The 27,921-nt window shown below is 34.8% G+C and overlaps 1 protein-coding gene across 18 annotated transcripts in view; it reads right to left on the reverse strand.

The window, feature by feature from the left end:
- Window positions 1-27,921, reverse strand: part of LOC101154628 (protein eyes shut homolog) — a 460,684-nt gene that overhangs the window by 197,316 nt on the left and 235,447 nt on the right. For 7 of the 18 annotated variants that reach the window (XM_055391328.2, XM_055391331.1, XM_055391330.2 and 4 more), the window contains one exon: window positions 6,632-6,738. The exons of 7 other annotated variants lie outside the window; for them this stretch is intronic. The gene's annotated coding sequence lies outside the window, so the exon portion shown is untranslated. Of the gene's footprint in view, window positions 1-6,631; window positions 6,739-7,838; window positions 7,943-16,788; window positions 16,914-27,921 lie in introns of all 18 variants that reach the window. 4 more of the 18 variants (XM_055391335.1, XM_055391321.2, XM_055391332.1 and 1 more) reach the window with 2 other exon arrangements.

Raw genomic sequence — 27,921 nt, forward strand, 5'->3', positions numbered from 1 at the left:
CCCACCACCTGTCTTTGTAAATACAGTTTTTCAAAACGCAGTAATGCACATTAGTTTAAGTATTGTCTATGACTTCTAAGCTACAAGATGAGGATTGTGTCAAAGATTGCATGGCTTAAAGAGTCTAAAATATCTATCTAGACTTAACAGAAATGCTGGTGGACCCCTGGCTTAAATGTCAACAGTTATTATTATTAAAAAAAGCTTATAAAAACATAATTTTTGTATCATTCCAAGAATTAAACTGGATTCATACTCTGTTTTTCATGACTCATTTTTTTCTTATAATAAAACATACCTGCCTTCCTGACAAAATCATTTAGTTAACCTCAGTCAAGTTACTAAACTGCTTTACACCTCAGTTTATGAAAAGGAATGTGGAAAGACAACATACATTTCCACTGAATTTGAAAAGACATCATTTATGTAGAGTGTTTAGGTATGGCCAAAAGTTTTTAGGGCCATTTGGTCTGCATACTTTTTGTTCCTTGTGCTTGCACTTAAAAATATGAAGTCCCATATTTTTCTCTTTAAATAATTCCAATAAACACATTTTTCTAGAAAAATAAAGAATCTAAATTGCCTACAAAATTTTAATATGATAGTTAATACAATCACTTGCTCCTTTAAGAAAAATAGTAATAGATTAAAGAATTTTCTGTATTTAGATCTCCTTTACAGTAGAAATATAAATGAATAATCTGTGTTTTTTATGGTACAATGGAAAGTGTGGATGACTTACTGAAATTTAATTATTCAGTTCTTTTAAAACTCTTTGATCCATGATGCCTTATGATCTCTGATCAGGAAATAAGGAATTCCACAGAGTTCAGGATAGGAAATTTTATAGAAATTAATGTTCTCCCGGCAAGAGGGAAATAAACAGGCATTTATCTCTTAAAGGAAATGGCTTTAAGAGGCAATACCTATGTTATCATCATTGTATTTGCCACATTTATCATGGCATGAGTTATAAAGAAAATGCTTCATAAATGTTTTTCAATAACTGAATGAATACATGAGTGAAATACAAAGGTCTATGTTATGTTCAGCATTCGGGATTCTGGGATTAAATGGAACACGAGGCAAGAAAGAAGACACAGTGTGGCCTCATTATAATCTGACAGAACCGGAGAGGTATAACTAACTGAAAGCCCAATCCCCAAAGTCAGACTACATGAAAGGAAACATTCAAGTCCTAGTATGCACATAGGAGCCTTTGTTCAGAGTTTTAAATGGATAGGGAGATCCCTATGAGCAGCATAAATATTAAAGTCAAGGCAGAATCTATTTCCTCTTCATTTTATGCACGCTGCTCAGTGTGGACAAACAAGGTTGGTATGAATTTGTGGGCTGGGTGCCAGAGCTGGGAGCAGTAATCAACAGGTGCCCACAGATGCTGATTGAAAGATAGAAAACAGCTAAAATAGATTTGAGCTATCTAATTAGGAGCCACCGTAAGAAGCAATTGACATGTTAACCTTTTGTTTCATCGGTAATATATAGAACATCTTGATTTTTAAAACATCTTTCATTAACCTAATTCACAAGATCTGCTTGGTGATGTAAATTCTTTGAACCTAGAAGGGAATTTGTTAACTCTGTGTAAGTTACTGTGTGATGTGGATAATATATGTTAAAATTCTTATTATTATACTAGGCACTTATTAAACACTCTACATATGTAAATTATTGTTGTTATTATTTCTATTGCTGTTATAGAAAATGTATAAAAATGAAATATGAATATTTTAAATACTTTAAAAGGTGGTGTTTTTTATTTTAATTTAAACAATTATTGAACTCAACTACCTGCTAAATTATATATAATCATATGCTTAACAAATTTTTTAAAATTAAAACAAAAATCTAAGATTATAACCAGTATTATAACTCTACATGTAAGAAAGTCTATATTTACTCTGCTACGTATTTTAAAGCCTTCATATTTCTATTCAATCTGAATGATCTCAAGTCATAATATTTTTCTTTGATCCAAAATTCTTTGATATCCATATTATGGTGCATGATGTTAGAATACTTGTTTTGTTCTGCCATGGGCTGCTGAATTAATTATGTCTAATTCTTCTTGTTCTGACTTAGTCTTTCTTCAAGATTAGATCAAAACATTAAGCATTACAGCTACAGTCCCTGATGCATTATTAGTTCAAGAAGCAATGTAATATCACATTTGTTACTGTTTTATCACGCTAGGTATAAAAATTGCTTTACGTTTAAAGGGGAAAAAGTGAAAATTCCAGCAAAGCAGCCTCGATTTCACACCGGGACAATCAGGAATATTTTCTCACTTTTGCTGTCCTGGAGCACAGGTCCGACAAATAACAGAGATTAGAAACGATTCTAATGCTTTCCTTTCCCACATTCCCTAGATGGATAGGTACTAAAAAGCTTTAGAGTAAACATTACCAACAGAAAAAAAATATGGCAAGTATTTTTTAGATAAACTAAAGGGTATAATCTCTACTTCTGCTTTCTGAAGTTTCCACTTTTACACTGTTGGTGGGAGTGTAAACTAGTTCAACTATCCTTTTTAATGAAGTTTGTTTCAGGATCTTTAAAAATATCTCTACAATTTATTGTAATTGCTTCCTCAATTTTAACTTTGCAATTGTCGATTTTATAGATTTTTAGTAATAAAAAAGGATAAATTTTGTTTTTAATTAAAAATATGTATAAAAGTTACTAATATTAGCTGCTTTAAAAGATTGCTAAGCTCTATTTGTGTATAATTTATTGCCATATTAAATAGAAAATAAGTATTTATGATCATAATGAACAACACCGATCCCATAGAAATACAAATTACCCTCAGAGAATACTATAAACACCTTTATGGAAATAAACTAGAAAACCTATAAGAAATGGATAAATTCCTGGACACATACACCCTCCCAAGACTAAATCAGGAAGAAGCTTAATCTCTGAATAGACCAATAACAGGTTCTGAAATTGAGGCAATAATTAACAGCCTACCAACCAAAAAAAAGTCCAGGCCCAGACGGATTCACAGCAGAATTCTACCACAGATACCAAGAGGAGCTGGTACCATTCCTTCTGAAACTACCCCAATCAATAGAAAAAGAGGGAATCCTTCTTAACCCATTTTATGAGGCCAGCATCATCCTGATACCAAAGCCTGCGAGAGACACAATAAAAAAAGAATTTTAGACCAATATCCTTGGTGAACATCGATGCAAAAATCCTCAATAAAATACTGGCAAACCAAATCCAGCAGCACATCACAAAGCTTATCCACCACGATCAAGTCGGTTTCATCCCTGGGATGCAAGGCTTGTTCAACATACGCAAATCAATAATCCATCACATAAACAGAACCAATGACAAAAACCACATGATTATATCAATAGATGCAGAAAAGGCCTTCAACAAAATTCAACAGTCCTTCAGGCTAAAACCTCTCAGTAAACAAGGTATTGATGGAACGTATCTCAAAATAATAAGAGCTATTTATGACAAACCCACAGACAATATCATACTGAATAGGCAAAAACTGGAAGCATTCCCTTTGAACACCGGCACAAGACAGGGATGCCCTCTCTCACCACTCCTATTCAACATAGTGTTGGAAGTTCTGGCCAGGGCAATCAGGCAAGAGAAAGAAATAAAAGGTATTCAATTAGGAAAAGAGGAAGTCAAATTGTCCCTGTTTGCAGGTGACATGATTGTATATTTAGAAACCCCATCATCTCAGCCCAAAATCTCCTCAAGCTGATAAGCAACGTCAGCAAAGTCTCAGGATACAAAATCTATGTGTAAAAATCACAAGCATTCCTATACACCAATAACAGAAAAACAGAGAGCCAAATCATGAGTGAACTCCCATTCACAAATGCTTCAAAGAGAATAAAATACCTAGGAATACAACTTACAAGGGATGTGAAGGATGTCTTCAAGGAGAACTACAAACCACTGCTCAACAAAATAAAAGAGGACACAAACAAATGGAAGAACATTTCATGCTCATGGATAGGAAGAATCAATATCATGAATATGGCCATACTGCCCAAGGTAATTTATAGATTCAATGCCATCCCCATCAAGCTACCAATGACTTTCTTCACAGAATTGGAAAAAACTACTTTAAAGTTCATATGGAACCAAAAATGAGCCCACATTGCCAAGATAAACCTAAGCAAGAAGAACAAAGCTGGATGCCTCACACTACCTGACTTCAAACTATACTACAAGGCTACAGTAAACAAAACAGCATGGTACTGGTACCAAAACAGAGATATAGACCAATGGAACAGAACAGAGCCCTCAGAAATAACACCATACATCTACAGCCATCTGATCTTAGACAAACTTGATAAAACAAGAAATGGGGAAAGGATTCCCTATTTAATAAATGGTGCTGGGAAAACTGGCTAGCCATATGTAGAAAGCTGAAACTGGATCCCTTCCTTACACCTTATACAAAAATTAATTCAAGATGGATTAAAGACTTAAATGTTAGACCTAAAACCATAAAAACCCTAGAAGAAAACCTAGGCAATACCATTCAGGACATAGGCATGGGCAAGGACTTCATGACTAAAACATCAAAAGCAATGGCAACAAAAGCCAAAATTGACAAATGGGATCTCATTAAACTAAAGAGTTTCTGCACTGCAAAAGAAACTACCATCAGGGTGAACAGGCAACCTACTTAATGGGAGAAAATTTTTGCAATCTACCCTCTGACAAAGGGTTAATATCCAGAATCTACAAAGAACCTAGACAAATTTACAAGAAAAAAAAATCGAAAAGTGGGCAAAGGATATGAACAGACACTTCTCAAAAGAAGACATTTTTGCAGCCACCAGACATATGAAAAAAAATGCTTATCATCACTGGTCATCAGAGAAATGCAAATCAAAACCACAATGAGATACCATCTCATACCAGTTAGAATGGCAATCATTAAAAAGTCAGGAAACAACAGATGCTGGAGAGGATGTGGAGAAATAGGAACACTTTTACACTGTTGGTAGGAGTGTAAACTAGTTCAACCATTGTGGAAGACAGTGTGATGATTCCTCAAGGATCTAGAACTAGAAATACCATTTGACCCAGCCATCCCATTACTGGGTATATACCCAAAGGATTATAAATCATGCTACTATAAAGACACATGCACATATATGTTTATTGTGACACTATTCGCAATACAAAGACTTGGAACTAACCCTAATGTCCATCAGTGATAGACTGGATTAAGAAAATGTGGCACATATACACCATGGAATACGAGGTAGCCATAAAAAAGGATGAGTTCATGTCCTTTGCAGGGACACGGATGCAGCTGGAAACCATCATTCTGAGCAAACTATCACAAGGACAGAAAACCAAACACTGCATGTTCTCACTCATAGGTGGTAATTGAACAATGGGAACACTTGGCCACAGGGTGGGGAACATCATGGGGTGGGGGGATGGGGGAGGGATAGCATCAGGAGAAATACCTACTGTAAATGATGAGTTAATGGGTGCAGCAAACCAACACGGCACATGTATACCTATGTAACAAACCTGCACGTTGTGCACATGTACCCTAGAACTTAAAGTATAATAATAATTAAAAAAATTAAACTTCAGAGTTCCAAATAAGACTACGGCTTTTTCATTCCAACAGCCTCCAATCAGGGTCTTCCCTTTTTTTTCACTATAAAACTTTCCCACTCCTCCACCTGCTTTTGAGTCTAGGCCAAACACAAGTGATTGTTCCCAACTCCCTTGCTATATAGCATATTCTGAATAAATAGCTTTTGTTTGTTCTCACTTGGGTAGTAATGGCTTAACTGTGCTCTCCCCACCCCTTCAAATGTTTAGGTCCTAATCCCCAGTATGCCAACATTTGACTGTATTTGTAGAGAGGGCTTTTAAATAAGTAATTAAAGTTTAACTAGGTCATTAGGGTGAGCCCTAGTCCAATATAACCAATGTCATTATGAGAAGAGGAGATCAGGACACAGACACACAGAGGAAAGATCATGTGGAGACCCAGAGAAAAGAGGACTACTTACAAGCCAAGGAGAGAGGCTCTCAAAAGAAACCAACCTTGCCTACATCTCAGTCTTAAACTGCTAGCCTCCAGGATTATGAGAAAATAAACTTCCGTTGTTCAATCCACCAAGTAGGTAGTATTTTGCTGTATTCATCAGACCCTAGGTAATTCTAAAGTTGAATTCAACAACCTTTATGGGGCAATTGACCAAATACCTAAAAGAGACTGACAGAGATCCAAATATGTAACCTAGCTATTACTATAAATTGCCAGGGCTGGAAACACTGACTCAGACATGAGCTCCAAAATAAGGTAACTGCTGATTATACAGGCACACTATCTGGAGAAATTACTGCCTCATTGTTTATGCAATCAGAGCATTGTTCCCATTGGTGGCAATCATGCAGCTAGAAAAGACTGTAAAAGAACTAACACTTAATACTATAGTCTGAATGTTTCTGTCCCCAAATATTTCATATGTTGAAACCTAATCCCTAATGTGGTGGTACTGAGAGATGCGAATTGGGGGAGATGATTAGGTTAGAGGCCTCTGTCCTAATGAATAAGTGCCTTTATAAAAGAGTCCCAAAGGAGCTTGCTCACCCATTCAGCAATATGAGGACACTAGAAGATACCATCTATGAGAAACAGGCTTTCACCACATATGGAGTCTGCTGGCATCTTGATCTTGAATTTCTCAGCCTCTAGAACTGAAAAAAATACATTTCTGTTGTTTATAAGCCACCCAATTTATGTCATTTTAGTACAGCAGCCTGAATGGACTAAGACACTCACTCTGGCAGAAGTTATTGATGATATTGCCTTTGTCCGAGGTAGAAACACAGATCAATCTCAACTCATTGGCATGGGTAGTGATAGACAATAACATTACCCTAATTTTTTTTTTTGTCTTTTAGTCATCCTGGTGTCTGTGCCATTGCTCATACTTCTTGTACTTGGATCAAAGAAACAAGCAAGTTGGAACTATTTATATATTGTTTTAAAGTATAAGCTATTTGGCTCTCTAAGGTTAATCTTCATGGTCTATCAAATTTGTTATTTTGGTCTTGATTTGGCAATTGAGGTTCCTAGTTCCAAATCACCTTATAGGAACTATTAATCATTCTGGCTTTGTGAGAGTGGCATGATGCTGCGTGCTATCTAGATTTTTAAAAGGTTCTGCACATCTGCTCTCTAGTCAGAAAATCACTATGATAATACAACAAAAAGGTCAAGAATATTTTGTAATACAGTTTTATATGAAGTTTACTGAATAATCTCTGAGTGGTAAAGAGCTGGATTTGCAGCTTTCCTTAAATTGGCTAACCTCTTGAAAGTAAGAGAATGACCAAAAGGGGTGACTATGAGCCGGAATATACAAACACAATGGCCAGACCATATATGAAAGTAGAGCTCTGACCCACCTCTACAGCAACCAGTCCAGAAAGCCAAAAAACAACCCCATAGCAACTAGCTGAAAAACAGCCAGCACTTCATTGACTGACGGCTTCCTTAATTTTTGCGTCTGCTTGCAACTTAGGACCAAATGAAGAAAGTCAAATATGCACACATAACCAATCACATTGGATGTCCTGGTTCTAGTTAGCTTATCTACAGCTTCTCCATGGCAACAGCCTCCAATCAGGGCACAACTGAAGCCTTCCCCTTTTTCCACCGTAAAGCTTCGCACTCCACTGTCTGCATTTAAGTCTTTGCCAAATACACGTGATAATTCCTGACTCCATTGCTCTGAATAAACAACTTTTACTTCTCATTTGGGTGGTTTATGTTTATTTCTACACTCATTTACCTGATTTAGCTGCTGCTGGAAAACACGATGTTTCTGTTTTCACATTTCAAATATTCTTTTACATGCATCTCATTGAATCAAAAATCATCCTGATGAGAGACAGTCTGGAAAATGTGCTTGTATTAGTCAGGGTTCTCCAGGAAAACAAAAGCAATAGGAGATATTTTGTTAGTTACTATAAGGAATTGGCTCCTCCAGTTATAGAGGCCAGCAAATCCCAAGATCTGTAGGGTGAGTCAGTAAACTGGAGACCCAGGATAGCTGATGTTTTAATCTCAGTCTGAGTCTGAAGGCCTGAGAACCAGGAATGCCTATGTAGTTCCAGTCTAAAGGTCAGTGGCCTTGGGACCCAGAAAGAGCTTGATATGGTTTGGCTGTGTCCCCACCCAAATTTCATCTTGAATTTTAGCTCCCATAATTCCCATTTTGTTTTGGGAGGGACCCAGTGGGAGGTAATTGAATCATGGGGGCAGGTCTTTCCTGTGCTGTTCTCATGGTAGTGAACAAGTCTCACGAGATCTGATGGTTTTATAGATGGGAGTTCCCCTGCACAAGCCCTCTTGCCTGCTGCCATGTAAGATGTGATTTTGCTTCTCCTTTGCCTTCTGCCATGATTATGAGGCCTCTCCAGCCATGTGGAAGTGTGAGTCCTTTAAACTTTCTTCCTTTATAAATTACCCAGTCTCAGGTATGTCTTTATTAGTAGCATGAGAACAGACTAATATAGAGCTGATATTTTAGTTTAAGTCTAAAGGCAGAAGAAAGGCCAATATTCCAGTCTGAAGGCTGTTACCAGAGGATACTGTTCCTTACTCAGCGATGTCAAACTTTTTGTTCTATTCATGCCTTCAACTGATTAAATGATGCCCACCCACATTAGGAAAGGCCATCTGTTTTACTCAGTTTATCACTTTAAATGTTAATTTCACTTAAAAACACCCTCACAGAAACACCCAAAATAATGTTGGCCCAAGTATCTGAGCAGCCCAGGGCATAGTTAAGTTGACATGTAAAATCAACCATCACAGTAATATACAGGTGTCTAGCCCCTACCACACAGGAAAGAGTGGAAACAGTGCTATCAACGGACAATATAAAGCACAAAGTCAAATTATCTGAGATAAGGAAAAAGAGGAAATCATGGAAGAAATTTAAATGTGGTGACGTGATGATGAATTTACTTCAGATACATTTAATTTGAGATAGAATGATATATTCAAGTAAATATGGGGAAGAAGACAATGACACTAAATAGATCAATTTGAGAATCATACGACTATAGAAGACAAGCAAAGCATGGTGATAGGAGAGATACCTTGTTAAAGACTATAGTTAAATAAAAAAATAGCACCGAGACCTGAGTTCTGAGAAATTCTAGTATTTAGAGGCCAGATAGGAAGATAATATAGGGCAAGTGGTTGAGAAGGAGTAGCAGAGATTTTTTTTTTTTTCAGGTAGACAGGGAATATTTGTCTTGAAAAACAAATAGAGGAAATGTTTACAAAATCTAGGTGACGCCTTTATCAAATGGTACTGGGGAGACTAATAAGTTGAATGAATATTAACAATTATGTTTCACAACATGGAGGTAATTATTGGAGTTATCAAGGGCGGTTTCTTTAGAGTAGTTCAAGAAAAAGCCAGCCTGATGTGGTTTGCAGAGCCTTCAAACTTCTGGTTTTAATACTATAGTGCACTAGCTATTTGGATAATATCTAAAATTGCTAGAAAAATGTGATAGTAATATTTTTTACATGCTTGTCTGAGATGGTGGAAAACAGAAGAAAGTAGTGAAGGCCAGAAATCAAACAAAAATTATATAAGACCTCAACAAAGAAAAGGATAATAAACGCTTATAAAAGACATAAAGCACGCACAACCCTTTGGGGAGATATAATATGCTTGTGGGCAGAAAGACTCAATATTGTCAGGTTGTTAAACGTCTCTAAATTAACCTATAAATTTTAATTCAAGGCACCCAAAATAAAAATCACAATTGGACTTTTTTCATAGAAACTGAGAATATTATTCTTAAACTCATATGGCAACGCCAATAACTAAGAATTACTAAAACAAGTTTTATAACTAAACAGATGTGTATTGATGTATGTAGCCACATATGAATATATGGACATAGAATGAGTTCATGTCCCTTGCAGGGACAGGGATGAAGCTAGAAACCATCATTCTCAGCAAACTAACTCATGAAGAGAAAAACAAACACTGCATGTTCTCACTCATAAGTGGGAGTTGAACAGTGAGAACCCACGGATACAGGGAGGGGAACATCACACACTGGTGCCTGTCAGGGGGCAGGGGGCAAGGGGATGAATAGCAATAGGAGAAATACCTAATGTAGATGACGGGTTGATGGGTGCAGCAAACCAACATGGCACATGTATACCTATGTAACAAACCTCCAAGTTCTGCACATGTATCCCCTAACTTAAAGTATAATAATAAAAAATCATGCTATGTGGAATATCATACCCTTCAAGTATGTGTATATGTAAATTGAACCCTAAACATTAAATATTTCCTAAGATTTATATACATTTATGCATAAACAATAATTAAATAAGACTTGTTTATGTATACATAACACACTTGTTATATTTATATATAACATGCACACACACACACACACATATTTATATATACAGAGAGAGAAAGAGAGAGAGACATATCTGGGAGGATAAACATTAAATTATGAATGTATTTACTATTAGTTGGAAAATCAAAAATTCATTTCAAAAGAAAACAGAAATTAAAGAAACAGACACTGAAGACTAATGGATACTTTAAGATGATCGTCTCTGATAAAAATTATTGCTACCAGAAAAGACTTGCAGATATGCAAAATACTAGAACATGCTTGAATATTCATCGGATGAGCCATTAGCATGGGACAGCTGGAGAAACAGAAGATGAATAATGGAAGAATCAAAATCCAGGAAATATGAAGACAGATTGGACTTTGCTGATAGCAGGATCCCTGCAGTAAGTGCTGATGCTGAGAGGATTTTCAAATTAGTATTAAGAATGATTAAGAGTCAAACTCTTAGGTCAGGCTGAGTCTGAATCTGAATTTCCTGCTTTGCCTCTTAGTAGCTGTGTAAGCCTGGGAAAGTTACTTACGCCTTTCTGTGTGTCAATTTCCTCATTTTATTAAATAGCAATAAAAAATATAACTTGATTAGGTGACTTGTTAAGAAGACCAATAAAATGTACTTTAAAGAGTTCCTAGCAAAATAAGTGTTTAATATTGGTGGACAATTATTACAATCCTTTGTTTTCCACAATAAATGGTAAGGATATAAGTTGAAAGAAAAGGTAAACGTCTTTAGGAGAATTAAGAAAGCAAGAAGAGTGGCTGAAGGAAATAATAAAGAATAATATTAAGGAAATATAGTTTGATTGTTGGACAGTTCCAAGGGCCCGATAAAGGTTGGCAACTGAGAATCTATATTTTAACAAACTGTCTTGGCATTACATTATCATACTTACGCACAGAAAAAGATGGTTACAGGTATCCAGGACATACTTATATTTAGCATTCCCTTTGTACCAGATCCTGTTGTTAAGTGGTTCACAAATATTACCTCATTTAACCCTTAAAAATTGCTATTTGTAAAACAAGTACTTCCAGGTTCACCTTCCTAACAAATAAAACATATATTGAGTATCTCCCAAAAGAAGTAGGTAATTAAGCAGAGAATGTCATGAATACACCACTGCTATATTTTCATGTTTGAATGGATAATGACCCATATAATACAATGACCCATTCATCCATTCAAACACTAAAATATAGTCACAACAATTCTTTCAAAGTTTAAGGAGACTTTTTTGTTTGAAACCCTTCCATGACTCCTCCTAGTATTCAAAATTCCATACCATAATAAGCCTTACAAACCCTACATGATCTGGCATCCTGCTAAGTCTCTGACCTCACCCCCCTGCCTTCACTCACTGCATTCCAGCCACACTAGTGTTGCTACACCTTGAGTATTGCAAAGATATACGCCATCCTCAGGGACTGAAAACACAATTTCTGTTAATATTCTGGCAACAAGTTTAATGCAGTTAAAGCATAAGTGAACTAAATGGAAATTAATAAAAAGAAATAGAGAGCTTATTAGAATAATTATGTCTTTAAGGTAAATTATTATCCATTGTATTTAAAGTGTCTATTATTTTATTGCACTGCAAAATATATAAACTCTGCAGATTAAAGAATATCTAACTGGAAATTGCATTAATTCTGCTTCTCCAGTCTTATAGCTGGTGCACAAAAATATGCATCATTGCATCACTAAGGAGATTCAATAATTTCCAAAATTATTTGACCTCAGAACACATCTCATAGAATAATATTTCTCAGAAACATTTTTGGAAATGCACTAGGAGATGAAGTTCTTCTGCCATCTTTGTTCCTTACTTTGATTTAAATTATAACACTACATAAGCCAAAGACAGTTCTCATTCAGTAAAATTTCCTAAAACAAACTTATAGAAGACTAATCAGATAGCAATTTCTGAGAAAGCTATGATATACAATATAAATATATTGGACTGATTGAGAATGATTAGAATTAAACAGAATGATAACACTCAACATAGTTTATAATGAATCACATTTGCAAATCATGACATTATAATAATACTCCGAATCACCATGTTAATTTAGACAGGTAGGCATATATCCTTAAAATGGTTCTTATATATATCAAATATGTGTTGTATTTCTAGCTACTAAGAATGACATAAAACAAATGTTTGAAAGTATATCATGGTCTGATGAAGCTTCATTTTCAATATAAATAAATATTACAGCAGTTTGCTGTAAAAAATTAAGATGAAAACTATGTTCTTTGAAGTAAAATTGATGAGTGAAAAGTTTAAATCTTGAAAGTATTAAAAATATTCATGAACTGTCTACTGATCGAATTCTCTCTGAAGTATAGTCCTTCAAACACCTTCTGTCATGCATTTCATCCAACCAGATGTGTAAGCTCAAGACCATGAAAAGAAAGGGAGAAAGCTCATAACGCTTTGCTGCCACTATAGCACGCAGCCATCTGTGAAGCCTTGTTTTAACATTATTGCTTCAGTGGGTGTTTATCTTTGCATAAAAAAGTTTAGATTGATATATTCCCATGTCTTTGCACACACTAAACACTTACATTTGTAGTAAAGGGGAATCTTATTTTAGTTTTTAACGGAATCATAAATCCAGAAGGGACATAAGAGAAGAGCTGGGTTTAGATGGAAGTTTTCTGTCCCCAGCTCAATGCTTTCTCCATTAAGCCATCATTCCAATGATACCAAGCACATTGTATTCTAAGAAAATGGAACAAACTCTCTAACCTGCCCCACTATCTAGTTTTAGTGGCATAAATACTTGTGGGCAACAAAGGAAATGAAATAAAGAGGGTGAGGAGAAAGGGGAGGCATCAAAATTCAGAGCTGATGCTTTAGAACCTCTTCAGCGATGCCATATTTGTTAAATGCAAGCAGATAAAAACATGCCACATTTTAAAGCCAATTTGTGCCTCTAGAGACAAGAATTATAAAGTCTATTGATCAGAATGAGGTAATGTTAGAAGGGAATTAATTATTTTAGCTGATGCCAAATATACATAAAATTCTTAGCATACTTTTAAATACCAATATTAAAGCAAAATTAATGTGAGCACATACTTTTATATAGTAGGAAGCAATATTCTTTTAAAACTTAGAGAAAGGTGGCCGGGTGCGGTGGCTCACGCCTGTAATCCCAGCACTTGGGAGGCCGAGGCGGGCAGATTACCTGAGGTCAGGGTTCGAGACCAGCCTGACTAACATGGTGAAACCCCGTCTCTACTAAAAATACAAAAAAAAATTAGCCGAGTGTAGTGGTGGGCGCCTGTGATCTCAGCTACCAGGGAGGCTGAGGCAGGAGAATCGCTTGAATCCGGGAAGCGGAGGTAGCAGTGAGCCAAGATCACGCCATTGCACACTCCAACCTAGGCAACAGTGCGAGACTCTATCTCAAAAAAATTAGAGAAAGGTAATTAAAAATCACTACCATAAAACTGACATAAGTATCACAATTTTTATTTTTATTTAGTACTTATATTTATTCCTTCATTTTAGTAAATAAAATTGCCTATATAGTTTGCATAAATTTATTCACATCTTCAATCTTGCTGACACTTTTTTTCCCTGTTGGCCTCATATTCCTTTTCTGCAAATTTTCTCACAGCAAAATCTGGAAATATAGCCCTTAAAGTTAGGTGGTGCCACTTTATCACACACATGTACATTAAATAGTTCAAAACTATGTTCCTTTAATCTAATATACAAATTGTATACTGATTGTAAGAGATTCTGAGTTAGTTTAAACATTGCCATTAATAGTGTATAACCACTGATGAGTAAGACTCTTTGTTGAGTAAACAAGTTTGATTTCAGAGATTATTGAAGTTTACGAACATTTGTTCATGAATCAATATTTGGCCATTATGTAAGTTGCATTTTTTTTCGAAGATTAATTGAGCTGATTAAGCCATCTTGTTTAAACTGAATCTGGGGGCCGGGCGCGGTGGCTCACGCCTGTAATCCCAGCACTTTGGGAGGCCGAGGCGGGCGGATCACGAGGTCAAGAGATCGAGACCATCCTGGCTAACACGGTGAAACCCCGTCTCTACTAAAAATACAAAAAATTAGCCGGGCGTGGTGGCGGGCGCCTGTAGTCCCAGCTACTCGGGAGGCTGAGGCAGGAGAATGGCGTGAACCTGGGAGGCGGAGCTTGCAGTGAGCCGAGATTGCGCCACTGCACTCCCGCCTGGGTGACAAAGCGAGACTCCGTCTCAAAAAAAAAAAAAAAAAAACTGAATTTGGTGGTTAATTCTGAATCTCTTGTGTTTCAAAATCACAACAATGTTATCCATTATTTTGTTATAATCCAGACTATATTTTAACACATCTTTCAACGTAATTGCTAATTTAATTTGAATTTTAAATATTAACTTTCCCATCAAAAAACTTTATCTGCCTTTCCAAGATTTAATCACTAGATGCATAACATTTTTCCCCAAGGGTTGATACAAGCTGTCTTACAAATTAGCCTACCCTTGTCCCATGTGGATAATAGTGTATTTATTAGAAACTATAGTCAGATCTTGTATGCTGCCCAACAATACTGCTTTAAATAGATATATAAGCTATCTCTTTGCTCAAAATGAAGATGTGTTCCAATAAGATTCCTTTGACAAATGCCTACAGAACATTTAAGAAATGAGTGATTGTATATTAGCCAAGTGCTCACCATCGTGGAGGATAGAATGCAATTACCTGGGAACCTGGAATGATAGACGGTTTGATTTTCTAATAAGCTAGAAGGCTAGTAAAGCATAAAATTTCTAGCATGGTTGGAAAGCTTAAAGAGAGCTTACACAAATCAAATTAATAATATTTAAATACAAATACATTAATGTGCAAGGAATTGACTGCACACTTTGCAAATATTTAACTTCATTTATTCTAAATATACAGATAGATTTGACTTTTTAGCAGTCTTGATTGAGTAGTTTATGAATTCTAAGATTACTTCCAACTATGGGATTATTTCCAGGCACTTCTTTATTCCTAATTGGTTTTAAATACATTACAAAAAATATTTCATAAAATCAACTAGATATAGTAGGCATCTATCTTCCAATAATAGCTAGATTTGACTCAGACTTGATAGTTTACAAAGTATTTTACAATATACCATTAAATTTGTATTTGAGTGAACATTGTATAACCACCAGTCTATCGAATTTTAAAATACCTAATATTCTCTTCCAAATAGTATTTCATATGGAGATTTTTCAAAAAAATAACTGTGGCAATGGATAACAATAGAATGTGTGTGTGTGTGTGTGTGTGTGTGTGTTATGTTTGGAAACACTAAGTATATGTGTCAACACCAATCATATGTTCACTGTATTAAAAAATTAGAATATTTGGTCTTGACAGCAACCTCGGTCATATTCCAAATTCCATTTTTTATTATGTTTGAAGATTAAAAACTGATTAATTAGATTTTAAGTTATTTAAGGGATGGCTCAAAGATGATTTATAACCCCAACTCTATTTCAATGACATAAACACCTGCTACTTGATAAACCTTGATATTGGCAACATTAAAAATGACATTGGTAAATACTATTATGAGCAAATCTACCAATGACTTGAATTTTTGTAAAGACATGCATATTTTAAGCATTCAAATATATTTCTACACAAAATATTTATCTGCACTGTTACTTTGATAACATGAATAAAAGCAACAACATTTATACTAACATCTCTCTTCTCTGAACTAATTGCACAAACCACATGAAAAATTAGACAGTCAATTATATAATTAGAATGTGATCACAGTTCTCTGTTTTATTTACTTTTATATTTATTTAGAGACAGAGTTTCAGTCTTTCACCCAGGCTGGAGAGAAGTGGCATGATCTCGGCTCACTGCAACATCTGCCCCCCAGGCTCAAGTGATTCTCCTGCTTTAGCCTCCGGAGTAGCTGGGATTATAGGCACTTGCCACCATGCCAGGCTAATTTTTGTATTTTTAGTAGAGACGGGATTTCACCATGTTGGCCAGGCTGGTCTCAAGCTCCTGACCTCAGATGAACAACCTGCCTCGGCCTCCCAAAGTGCCAGGATTACAGATGTGAGCCACTGCACACAGTCAGCTGTTTTTTTACATTATTTTACATTGGTATTTTCCTACTTAACTAATTATGTTTTGCTAAATATTTATATATATTATATAATTATATATGTAAATATATAATATACAAATGTATATTATGTATAAATACATTATATATTATGTATACTATTTATATATTAATTATGTGTGTATATATCTATATATATATATAATTATATTATAGTCCCAATAGTTTTACCATATGGGAATTGATAAAATGTTTATCTCTTCATAGAAAAGGGAATCTCTCAGACCAGGTGTTTTCAAGATTTTGTTGTTTTGCTTCGTAATCACTTCAATCTTTGTTATTCATTAATCTTCTCCCTATGATTTAAAACCATAGTCAGCAATGATTGCACCAGAGTCTACAATTGCTTAAAATTCAGATTTAAGTAGAGTCATGACTATGATATTTTTTGCTTTTGCTCTAACATTGTGAATCACAATTTGTTAGTTTCTAAACCAAAATAACAGATGACTTTGAGTGGAACAATCCTTGCTCCATAAAAATAGTCTGCTGCAGTGAATAGTAATTCATCAACTTCTCTCTACCATTGCTGGAGTGAAGGGTATGAGGGATCATAGTAGAGACGGCCTTGCTTTTGAGTTGAGAGTGAAAAATTTCAGTGTGAACACAGAATCAAACTTTCCCACTTATTATTGAAAAAGAGAAAGTGTGTGTGTGTGTGTGTGTGTGAGAGAGAGAGAGAGAGAAAGACAGAGAGAGAGAGAGAAAGAGACCTCTTTACAGACCCTATATGGAAGATCTGTTTTGTTTTGTTTTGTTTTTCCATTTAACTCTTTCATGACCACATGTGTGGCCTTTGGTTTGTAACTTGGATATGGATGTTGTTTGTCATTGCACTTTGTATTTTATAGCAGTAGCTCATTACTCATGAGAACACGTGAAGTTCTTACTGAAAAACAGTTTTTAAAAATTCATTTAAGTCTATTTTGCAGAATGTCATTTTGTGCATATTTTCCAATTTAATAGTTGCATCTGGCTGGTAACTTTGGCTAAAATTATTTTTGGACTAAAGTATCCTGTATATACTGTGATAAGGTCTGGCTGTGTCCCCTCCCAAATCTCATCTTCAATTGTAGTTCCAGTTTCCCCCATCTGTTTTCATGATACTGGGTGAGTTATCATAGATCTGATGGTTTTATAAGGGGCTTTTCCCCCTTTTGCTCTGCACTTCTCCTTGCTGTCACCATGTGAAGAAGAATGTGTTCACTTCCCCTTCCGCCATGATTGTAAGTTTCCTGAAGCTTCCCCAGCCCTGAAGAACTGTGACACAATTATACCTCTTTCCTTTATAAATTACCCAGTCTCAGGTATGTCCTTATAGCAGTGTGAGAATGGACTAACATGTGCTGAGTAAAATTTTTAATATAGAGAAAAGTAAAAATAAAAGCCATCAAAACTTTTAAATGTGAAATTCCATGCCAGTGATCTAAACAGTCTGAGAAAATTCTGTCTTGGTGTCTCATTGAGGCAAAAGAATAACTAACATGATTATTTTAATAGATTATTTTGACATAATTCATTCTAACCAAAGTACATGTTTACAAAAATCTTCTTTATAAAATAACTTAAAAGAACTGATAATCACAAGACAGATTACTAATAATTTTTAAAGTTTTATGTAAAAAGTTATTTTATTCAAAAGTATTAAGGCGGTTACTTGGGCAGTGAATCTAATTTTGCTTTAAAAATAACAGAAAATTACATTTTACTGGAAAATAAATTGGGAAAGAGACTTTTCAGTACTCTTACATTCATTAGTTTAAAGAAAGAAGATGTTAAAAAGAAAAAAGTTGCCTCTAAACTAAAAAATTGCCTCAGCTTCCCAAAGTTCTAGAATTACAGATGCGAGCCACTGTTCCTGGCCTAGATTTTTTTTATTCTGTTTTTTTTTTCTCTGATCATTATTGCCTCTAAATATTAAAATAAAATGTTGTTTAGTTAGAATATATGACTGGTTGTGAATAGGTGCAAGCACCTACTACAACAAATTTAGTACTACAAATTTAGTACTACAGATTTTAAATTAGTATTTAGATATTAACCGTTTTTATACATGTTTATTTTTTAAAGTGATTTTATGGAGCTTGATATGAATAGCAAAATCACATGGCAATGATCTCAAAATTGAATTTTGTTTTAAGAATCTCATGTCAATATAAATAATCTTTCAACCCATAAATGTCAATGAAGAAAGTGGGATCAAAGAGTGTATTATCTGGGTTATGTTATAATTACAAGAGACAGAATTACAACTTGCTGTTTTAAATTTCAATACGTATGTTGTATATGTACGTAATGTAAACTGATAAAGAAGTATCAAATCAATTTTCAATACAAATGGCTAAATCAAAATAAGCTACATATTTATGGAGGGATTAAAGGATTAAAAGCAATGAACAAACATGGAATATCTTCAAATTTAATAGTTAAGAAAGACCATCAAATAAAATTTACAAAGACCAATTATTTCATGACTATTATGGAAGATCCAGTGCTGAATACAAGATTAGATAATAATGCAAGATTATACAAGATTTGATGCTGATTGATGAAATAGTTAAACTTGTATACACTAGCATTGCTGTTGAACCATTTTAGTATTTATATTATTTAGCAAACTTATAAGCATCTTGGCAAACCTTTTTAGATTTGTAAAAAATTTAATTAAAAAATATTTTAACTTTTTTTTTTTTTTTTTTTTGAGATAGAGTCTGGATCTGTCACTCAGGCTGGAGTGTAGTGGCATGATCATGACTCACTGCAGCCTGTACTTCCCAGGCTCAAGCGATCCTCCACTTCAGTCTCTTGAGTAACTGGGACCACAGGAGCACACGACTACATCTGTCTAGTTTTTTTTTTTTTTAATATATAGGGACAGGGTTTTGCCATATTGCCCAGGTTGTTGTTAAATTCCTGCTCAAGCTATCTGCCTACCTCAGCCTCCCAAAATTCTGGGATTCTCCCAAAGTTCAGCCTAGACTTTTTTTTTTTTTTTAATTCTAAGTTTTATCTCTGGTCATTAATTACATTGAAAATGTATAATTTTCAAAATGGTAAAACTGTGACTCTGTAAATATAAAATAAACATATGTCATTCATTTTATTTAACTCACTGATTAATGTGAATATAAATGAAATAAGTCAATTCAAATGAGAATTTGACTTACAAAGAGTTTTATTCTCCACTAGACAACATTCATTTGTATTTTTTATTTTTTTAATACAACTCGATCTTTTTGTTTGCTTGTTTGTTTTCTGTTTTTTGAGACAGAGCCTTGCTCTGTTGTCCAGGCTGTCAAGATCTTGGCTCACTGCAACTTCTGCCTCCTGGGTTCAAGAGACTCTCATGCCTCAGCCTCCTGAGTAACTGGGATTACAGGCGCCCGCCACCACGCCCAGCTACTTTTGTATTGTTAGTAGAGATGGGGTTTCACCCTGTTGGCCGGGGCGGTCTTGAAATACTGACCTCAAGTGATCTACCCACATTGGCCTCCCAAAGTGCTGGGACTACAGGCATGAGCCACCACACCCGGCCATTCATTTGCACTTTAATGAAGAAAAAGTATCTTCATGGCTAGGAGCAGGCAGCATTTGCCGTTAAGTTTTCTACAACTCTACTACTCCTTCAGAGTTATAAATAGCTTAATCAATCTAAAACAACTAAAGGTGCACACTTCTATAGAATCAGAAGGTTCACTAGACAATGTCGAGAATGCCACTACGAAAAAACTGCCAGTCATCTCTTCTGCCTGTTTCAAGTCTGACAAATTTTGCTGACTGTAACTCCCACTCCTCTTTATAGGTCTTATCTACTTCCTGCCACTGTATGCATATTCTTATGCAAAATGTTCTTTACAGAGTTGAGCTCATCTAGTATAGCCAATTTTAAATTTCACTATTTCCACAGATATTTTCATATCATTAGGAAATCCTTAGAAAGATTTCAATGGCTGCATGATATGAATCTACTAAAAACTATGTAAGCCCTCTTCTAATGTTGGTCATAGAGGGTATTCAAGTGTTTGCTATCTTAAATGGATCTGAGAACAGCACTATACATACCATATTCAACTACAAAATAAATTTTAATAATATTACAGTAATGAATGTTTTATACTACTTCTAGAATTAGATCTATGTAGATAAAATATGTTCCTGATTACTTGTATGTGTGTGTGTATGTACGTGAATGTCTGCATGCCTACTTTTAATATTAGTGTATATAGTGTCTGTATTGTATTGGGATTATTGGATTTTGTATTATCTAATATCATAGGCAAAATACAACACTTGTAAAAGTTGTATTTATGCAATAACTGAAATGGAAAATATTTTATATATTTATGCGCCATTTGAACTTTTTACTTTGAAAATTGTCTGTATCTTTTGGAATTTTGTTGTTGTTATTCTTTTCAGGTTAAGGGAATCAAATGTAATTGGTTATAGTGACAATGTTGCAACTTGCCTAAGCCCTATACTCCCTGAAACAGAGAAGGTCAAGAAATCTTCCTAATCCTTTTGTGATTTGGGCAACAGCTTCTGAAACACTCTTCCCAATATGATTTAAACAGATACAGAGGCCTCCTTATTTACCCTGACAAGGCTAGACAGACTCTCCAAATTCCCATTCTTTATCTCATAAATGGTTGGCTGAGCTGTTTTCCCCACTGACAAATTTAGATAAAACTTAATCAAACTTTAGTCAGACTTCTCTCTTTCACCCAGACCCCTGAACTTTGACCCACACTTTGGTATATAGTTTATTCTTAAATTATAAAAATAGTGGTGTTATCTGCTACTAAAAAACTACGAAAGTGAGAATGTCCAAAGAACTATTCTACAAATAAGTAATGTGACATGATCATACTTAATGCAGAATTTATTGATAAAGAAAGATACTTATGTAAGGAAATGAAATATATTTTCATTATTTGTGATTATTTAAATTTTAGTTTGCTAAATTGAAGGTAAATTCCGTAAACCTGTATTCACTGAATCAATTAGGTTATCAATTATGGCAACTTCTTTTTCTAATTATTATTTTTATAGGACATTAAAAAATTGCAACTTGTCAAAGCTTTTAATAACTGAATGAAGTCATTTCATAATAACTGTAGACTTCTGTAGACCCAGCACAGTAGTACCTCTTGAAAAGTAAATGTACACTTTTATTTTTAAGTTGTACTGCAAAGGAACTATCCAATGGAAGTTTCCACAGCGATTCAATCTGTTCCTTTTTCCCAATCCATTTCCAAGAAATTCTGTATCTGTCTGATTCCCGGCACTTATCTCCACCTCTTCTCTATGATTGTATCCCTTCCAATTTGAACCCGATGATCTAAATTCATGCTTCTCCTTATGAACTCACTTCAATTTTCTGCAACTGTTCTACAGTATAAGATTTGCTGAGTATTAAACCCACCCTATGAAGCCCTGCTTCAGCATTCTCTGGATACAAATACACAGACAATTCAACTCAAACTTGCTCAAAGACTAACTCAGTTTTATGCCTGAGGAAGGAGGTGTGCTCCTGATGTTCTGTAGCACAGTGGTTCCCAACCTTTTTGGCACCTGGGACCAGTTTCCTGGAAGACAATTTTTCCACCAGATGGGAGGGGAGGGTGGTTTCAGGATGAAAGTGTTCCACCTCAGATCATCAGGCATTAGATCCCTCACATGCGCAGTTCACAATAGGGTTTGAGCACCAGTGAGGCTCTAATGCGCCCCTGACCTGACAGGAGGCAAAGCTCAGGCAGTAATGCTCTCTCACCCTCCCCTCACCTCCTGCTGTGAGGCCTAGTTCCTAAATGGACACAAACCGGCACTGGTCCCTGGCCCGGGGGCTGAGGACGCTTGCTGTAGCAGATATTCCTGGACTAATAGATCTTACTACAATAATCTGTATCTAATTTTATAGCAGGCAATGTATTATCTAAACCTAATGCAGAGACTTAAAGCTATATCACCAAATGCCCATGGGGAGAACTGGAGATGCAGTATGTTTCCTATATAAACTATTTTAAAATACTTTGGCTCTACTTTGTTATGCTCTATACCAGACTTTGGCAAACTGCAGCCTGAACCCATATATGCCTGCCTTCCTGTTTTGGTAAATAAAATTTTATGAGACCACACCTCTGCTCATTACTGCTGTGTGTAGCTGCTTTTGTGCTTGTAGCTGTGTAGTTGCTATAAAGACCTTATCTGTTGTATTCCTAGGGCTGTCTTTACGAACATGTGCCCAGTGCACTCCCAAAGGGTACCACACAGAGAAGGGCTTATATTTAAGGTCTCATTTTCTGCAATTACGTTATTGAAATTCTTAAAACATTCATTTTTGAATTAGTGTTTATAAAGTCTGCTGGGATAACATATGATATACTGGGGGCTTCATGCCTCAGCTCATATGTTTTTCCAACCTGACTTTCTCCTCAGGAAGAATTTTTCTGACAGCTGCTCCCAGTCAACCCTGTCTGCCTGTCCTTGTCCTTCCCGATCTGGTTCAGTGGCTGCCGCCCATTGGCCAGAACGGTTACAGATTACATTAGTCAGGGAGATCCATATTCCACCATACAGATGTCCTGGTCTGGAATGCAGGGAGCATTGGGCTCTGGAGTTGGCCAGAAATGTCTCAGGGAGGGGCAAGGTGGCAACCATCCTCCCCGGACCAGCAGTGGTACAGTGAATTCCCCAAATGACTAGGCAGATGCTTCTTGTCCACTCCCATTCATTATTTTTCACTGAGCCCTTTTTTAGCTGAACCTGTTTTTCCCCTAAGCCTGTCAGAAGTTAATATCTGACTCTACTATATCTTTCTGATCAGGGAAAAACCTCAAGGCAAAATGGATTCAGATTCCAGACTTACCTCTTTATCTCCTTATCTTTCACGGCATCTCAAACTTGTTATCTCGACTACTTTGCTAGCTTTATGTTGTCTTTAAAGATTGCTTTTACATGTATTTGGAACTTGTTCAGTGACCCTAAGCAAAAGTGATCCATCTTTATTAGAAGTAAAAATCCACTAACTAATAAATAAACATTGTTCTCTCAAGTTGTTCAAGACATTTTAACAGGAGTTTATTTTTAAAAATCTTGTAATCATTATACTTAACATGAAAATGAAATTGGCTTGATGATTCAAATTATTTTAAATAATTTTACTTTAAACTGCAATTTTCTTTTCAAATACTGCACAAACTACCAATTCAGTAGGTAACATTTGAAGACCTGCTGAATTTCTCATATATCGAGAATGACACTATACACATAGCTGAAGCTGAAATTTTCAATTTATTAATCATGTGCAGGTGCATTCTCTCTGGCAATTTAATTTATTTAATGCCCAGGAACAAATGGATAAGATGTTTATGTGTCATATTAATGGGGACATAGCATCTTTCTCACAAGGGGTTCAAACCATTTTTAAATTTAATTTACTCTCAAACTGTGATGATACTAATGTAATTATCTTTCACATTAGAGCTAAGATTCAAAATAAAAGGAGTAACCAAAATTGCCAGAAATTATGAGATTCAAATTTGTGATCAGAGGCAAAAGCCTTTCAGTTCTAAGGTACTTATTTTAAACAATAAAGCCAAATATCGAGGAAATTGCATTGATGAAAAATATATTCACTATCTGTTGTTTCTTTTAAATGAAGAATTGATTCAAATCGGCACTTTGGTTTGGGGAACAAGGTATTGGAGTTAGAATCTCACCTGAATTTATATGATGCAAGTGATGGCAGATTAATTCATTGTTTTTAAGTTTCTATGTCCACAGCTCTACTGAAATCATTCTGACAAAAATCATTAGAAAAATATAAATTCACTTCTATAGTGATATCCTCCTAAAATGATAACCTGACATGTCTTATTTTTGCCAAGTGGCTTCATCTGAAACAGCATATTGTAATGTGAAAAGGATTCAGTAATCAGAAACAGTTTAGAAATGTCAGTGTAGGCAACAGAAGATCACAGCAATCTATTACTGAGGTTCCTTTCGTGGGATATAGGATAGATCATAATGTTTTGTTCAATAAAAGGAAAATGTAAAACTGTAGAAACATGAAAACAAAGTGATAAACAGGAAGCTATGTCCAGCACCTAAAACAAGAATCTGGATTATGCTCCTGTCAGTACTTTTGTCTGAAACGAGCACAGAGAATTCAATGGTTTATATCTTAGAGTGATATTGTACTATTGAGGGAAATCATATTAATAGGAAAAAAAAGTTTACCTATGAGACTTTGGTTATTGTTAATTTGATGAAAATTTACCAGTTCCTTCATTAAGATTAACACTTAGAAATCTTGCTTGCAAAAACAAATTAAAACAAAACAAACAAAAACATCTCTAAAACACCATAATAATATTTTATAAAATAATGATGAGTTATATGTAGTTAATTTTTGCCAACGTATTAGAACATGAGGTGTTCTGTACTCCTTTTTAAGCAATTGATAATGTCCAAATCTCAAGCTGATTTTTACATTTAAATAAAGGAAGTTATTTATTATTACATACTCATATTCATTAATCAAAATATATAAAATATTTTAAAAATATGTCAATGGAAAGAAACCTTTCTGTTATAAACTTCATATATGTGTCCTTCTAAAATTCACAAGATGAATTTCCAACTACCCATGTGACATTAGGAAGTGGTACCTTTGAGAGGTAATTGGGTCATGAGGGGTCTGCCTTTATGAGAGAAACTCCAGAAAACTCACTAGTTCTCTTTTTGCCATGTAAGGATATGAGAAGATGGCAATTGGCAATCTGAAGCATTCCATCACCAGGATCCTATCGTCCTGTCACTGGATCTCTGTCTTCTAGCCTCTGGAACTGTGTTAAATTTTTGTTGTTTATAAGCCATCCAGGCTATGGTACTTGTTATAGTAGCCCAAAGATACAAAGATACTTTCCCTTTCCTGTGAGGGTTTTTCAAAGATTTAGTATCCGCATGATATGTTCTAACACCTATCAAGCAATTATTTGACTACATTTTTATTATTGTATCTTTGAACAAGAAATTAATTAAACAATCTCTTTCCTGAACTTTCTCTCAACCTCCTTCTTTATTTTTTGACTTGCTTTTATACTGATATCAGCCAAGAAAATATTCCCTTTTCTTTTAAGAATCCTTCCCTAGCCCATCTTGTTTTGATAGATGCTTTTCCTATATGTTCACTCTATTACAGTTTCCATAACTTTGTCATGGTATGCCATATTTGCCTACTTATCTATCTGCCTTCTACAGTAATTACTATACACCACTTTTACTTTCTGTCCTCTTCACCATTTCCCCCAGACACAAGACTGAGTACTTCACATTTTGCAGGCACTCAGTTGAATAGATAAAGTCCTCAGTAAAAAATAGCAGTGCCCTATCAGAAAGATTACTAAGTGAATAACGGCCTTCTGTTTCCTGATTCATAAAATGGCACAAAGGCTAATTACAGAAAGCAATGTCTAGCCAAGACGGAGTAGTAGGCTTTAAGTCAGTGCACACAGTGCACCACAATTAAAGTTAGAAATATACCAGTTTTGTCTGGTATCAGCCCTGATCTCAACATATATTTCACTACAAAACTCTTAATTTGCACAATTATGCAAATTATGTTGTTTTCAATTTCTTCTTGGTCATAAAAATATTGATTTTGTACTGTAACTTTACACAAGGAAAAAAAAAAGAAACAATTCAAATTGTACCTGGTGTAATTATATTCCAAAGACTGTTTCAAAGCAAATTTCAGAGCACAAACCCAAGATGATCATCAGGCTATAGAATGTGATAGTTACAGTCACTATCAATCAAAAGTAATAAAAGTGATTTCTGACCAAATAATAAAATTTATGTTTTCATTATCTTTATGGTACACCTAAAACGACCATGAAATAAACTAATTCATTCTACTTTGTGAAATAAACTGAATTTACTTCACACCATTACTAGCAATTCTACTTTAATAGATTTATAAATTACCAAATAACATTCCTGAAGGTGTAGTAAGAAATAAATTTACCACCTAGAGTTTTATTTCTTCTCTTATCTTTTACAATGCATATGACTGCTTAAATGATCTATTTAGCCCTTTACTTTATTTTTTCACTATATATTAGTTCATATTACTTAGCAATATACTTTTATTATTATACATTTATTCAAGAAAAAATGTTTATATATTTAATTTTCACTTTGCATAAAACTACATTTGACACTTTTATTAAAAACATTCATATTGTAATTTAATTTTACTTTGAAGTTGTGATTACTCACAGAAGCTGGTTCAAATATTTTTTAGTCTTAAAACACTCACACTTCATTATTGTCTAGCCAAATTTTGTTGGCAAATTAATAACTGTTTCTTACTTTCGTAATTAGTTTTTGGGACTCTAATTTACATTTTAGAATTGAACTGTCTGAGACAATAATGAATAGTCACTATTAGACATGTAAAATTTGAGTAGTTCAAATTCAGGTGTGCTGTAAGTATAAGAAATGCAGATTTTCAAAAACAGTAAAAAGAAGAATACTGTAAAATATCTCAATAAGGCAATTGAAACTTTTAAAATATATTGGAGTCAATCAAATATATAATTAAAATTAATTTTACCTTTATTTTCACTTTTTTATCATGGCTACTAGAAATTTTAAAATTGCATAAATAGCTTGCCTTTGTGGCTCACATTATATTTCCTTTGGTCTATGCTGTTCTAGCTTTGCTCAATGGTCCTTCTGCATATTGTTGCCCTCATTTTTCTTTAAATCTTTAACTATTTTGTTTTTCCACCTGAAAAATACTGTTTTAGGGGGTCATTTTCACATTATTGGTACCAACCTATAATACTTAAACTCTTAAGTTGGGTGCAGTGGCACACACCTGTAGTCCTAGCTGTTCAGAAGGCTGAGGCAGGAGGATTGCTTGAGACCAGGAGTTTGAGGACAGCCTGGGCAACATAGAAAGACCCCATTTATTTTAAAAAATATATGCATAACTGAACTCATAAAATTTCCCTTACAGCTTTACTATTTAATATGTGGAGGAGACTGCTGGGTTTGTGTGTGTGTGTGTGTGTGTGTGTATGTGTGACTAAGAGAGAATTTTGAAGGACTAACATGTGTCAGATCCTCTTTTAGTGATATTACATGAGATGTCTCATTTTAATTAAAGTTCATGTAAGAGAAATATCATTCCTATTTTACAGACAGAGAAAGAATCTTGAGGAAGATTGAGTAACTTGTCCAATATGTGCTTCTCTAAAGAAAACATTATCTTAATTGATGAAATCTTTACAATAC

The sequence above is a fragment of the Gorilla gorilla genome, chromosome 5 (assembly GCF_029281585.2).
Source record: "Gorilla gorilla gorilla isolate KB3781 chromosome 5, NHGRI_mGorGor1-v2.1_pri, whole genome shotgun sequence".
NCBI lineage: Eukaryota > Metazoa > Chordata > Mammalia > Primates > Hominidae > Gorilla > Gorilla gorilla.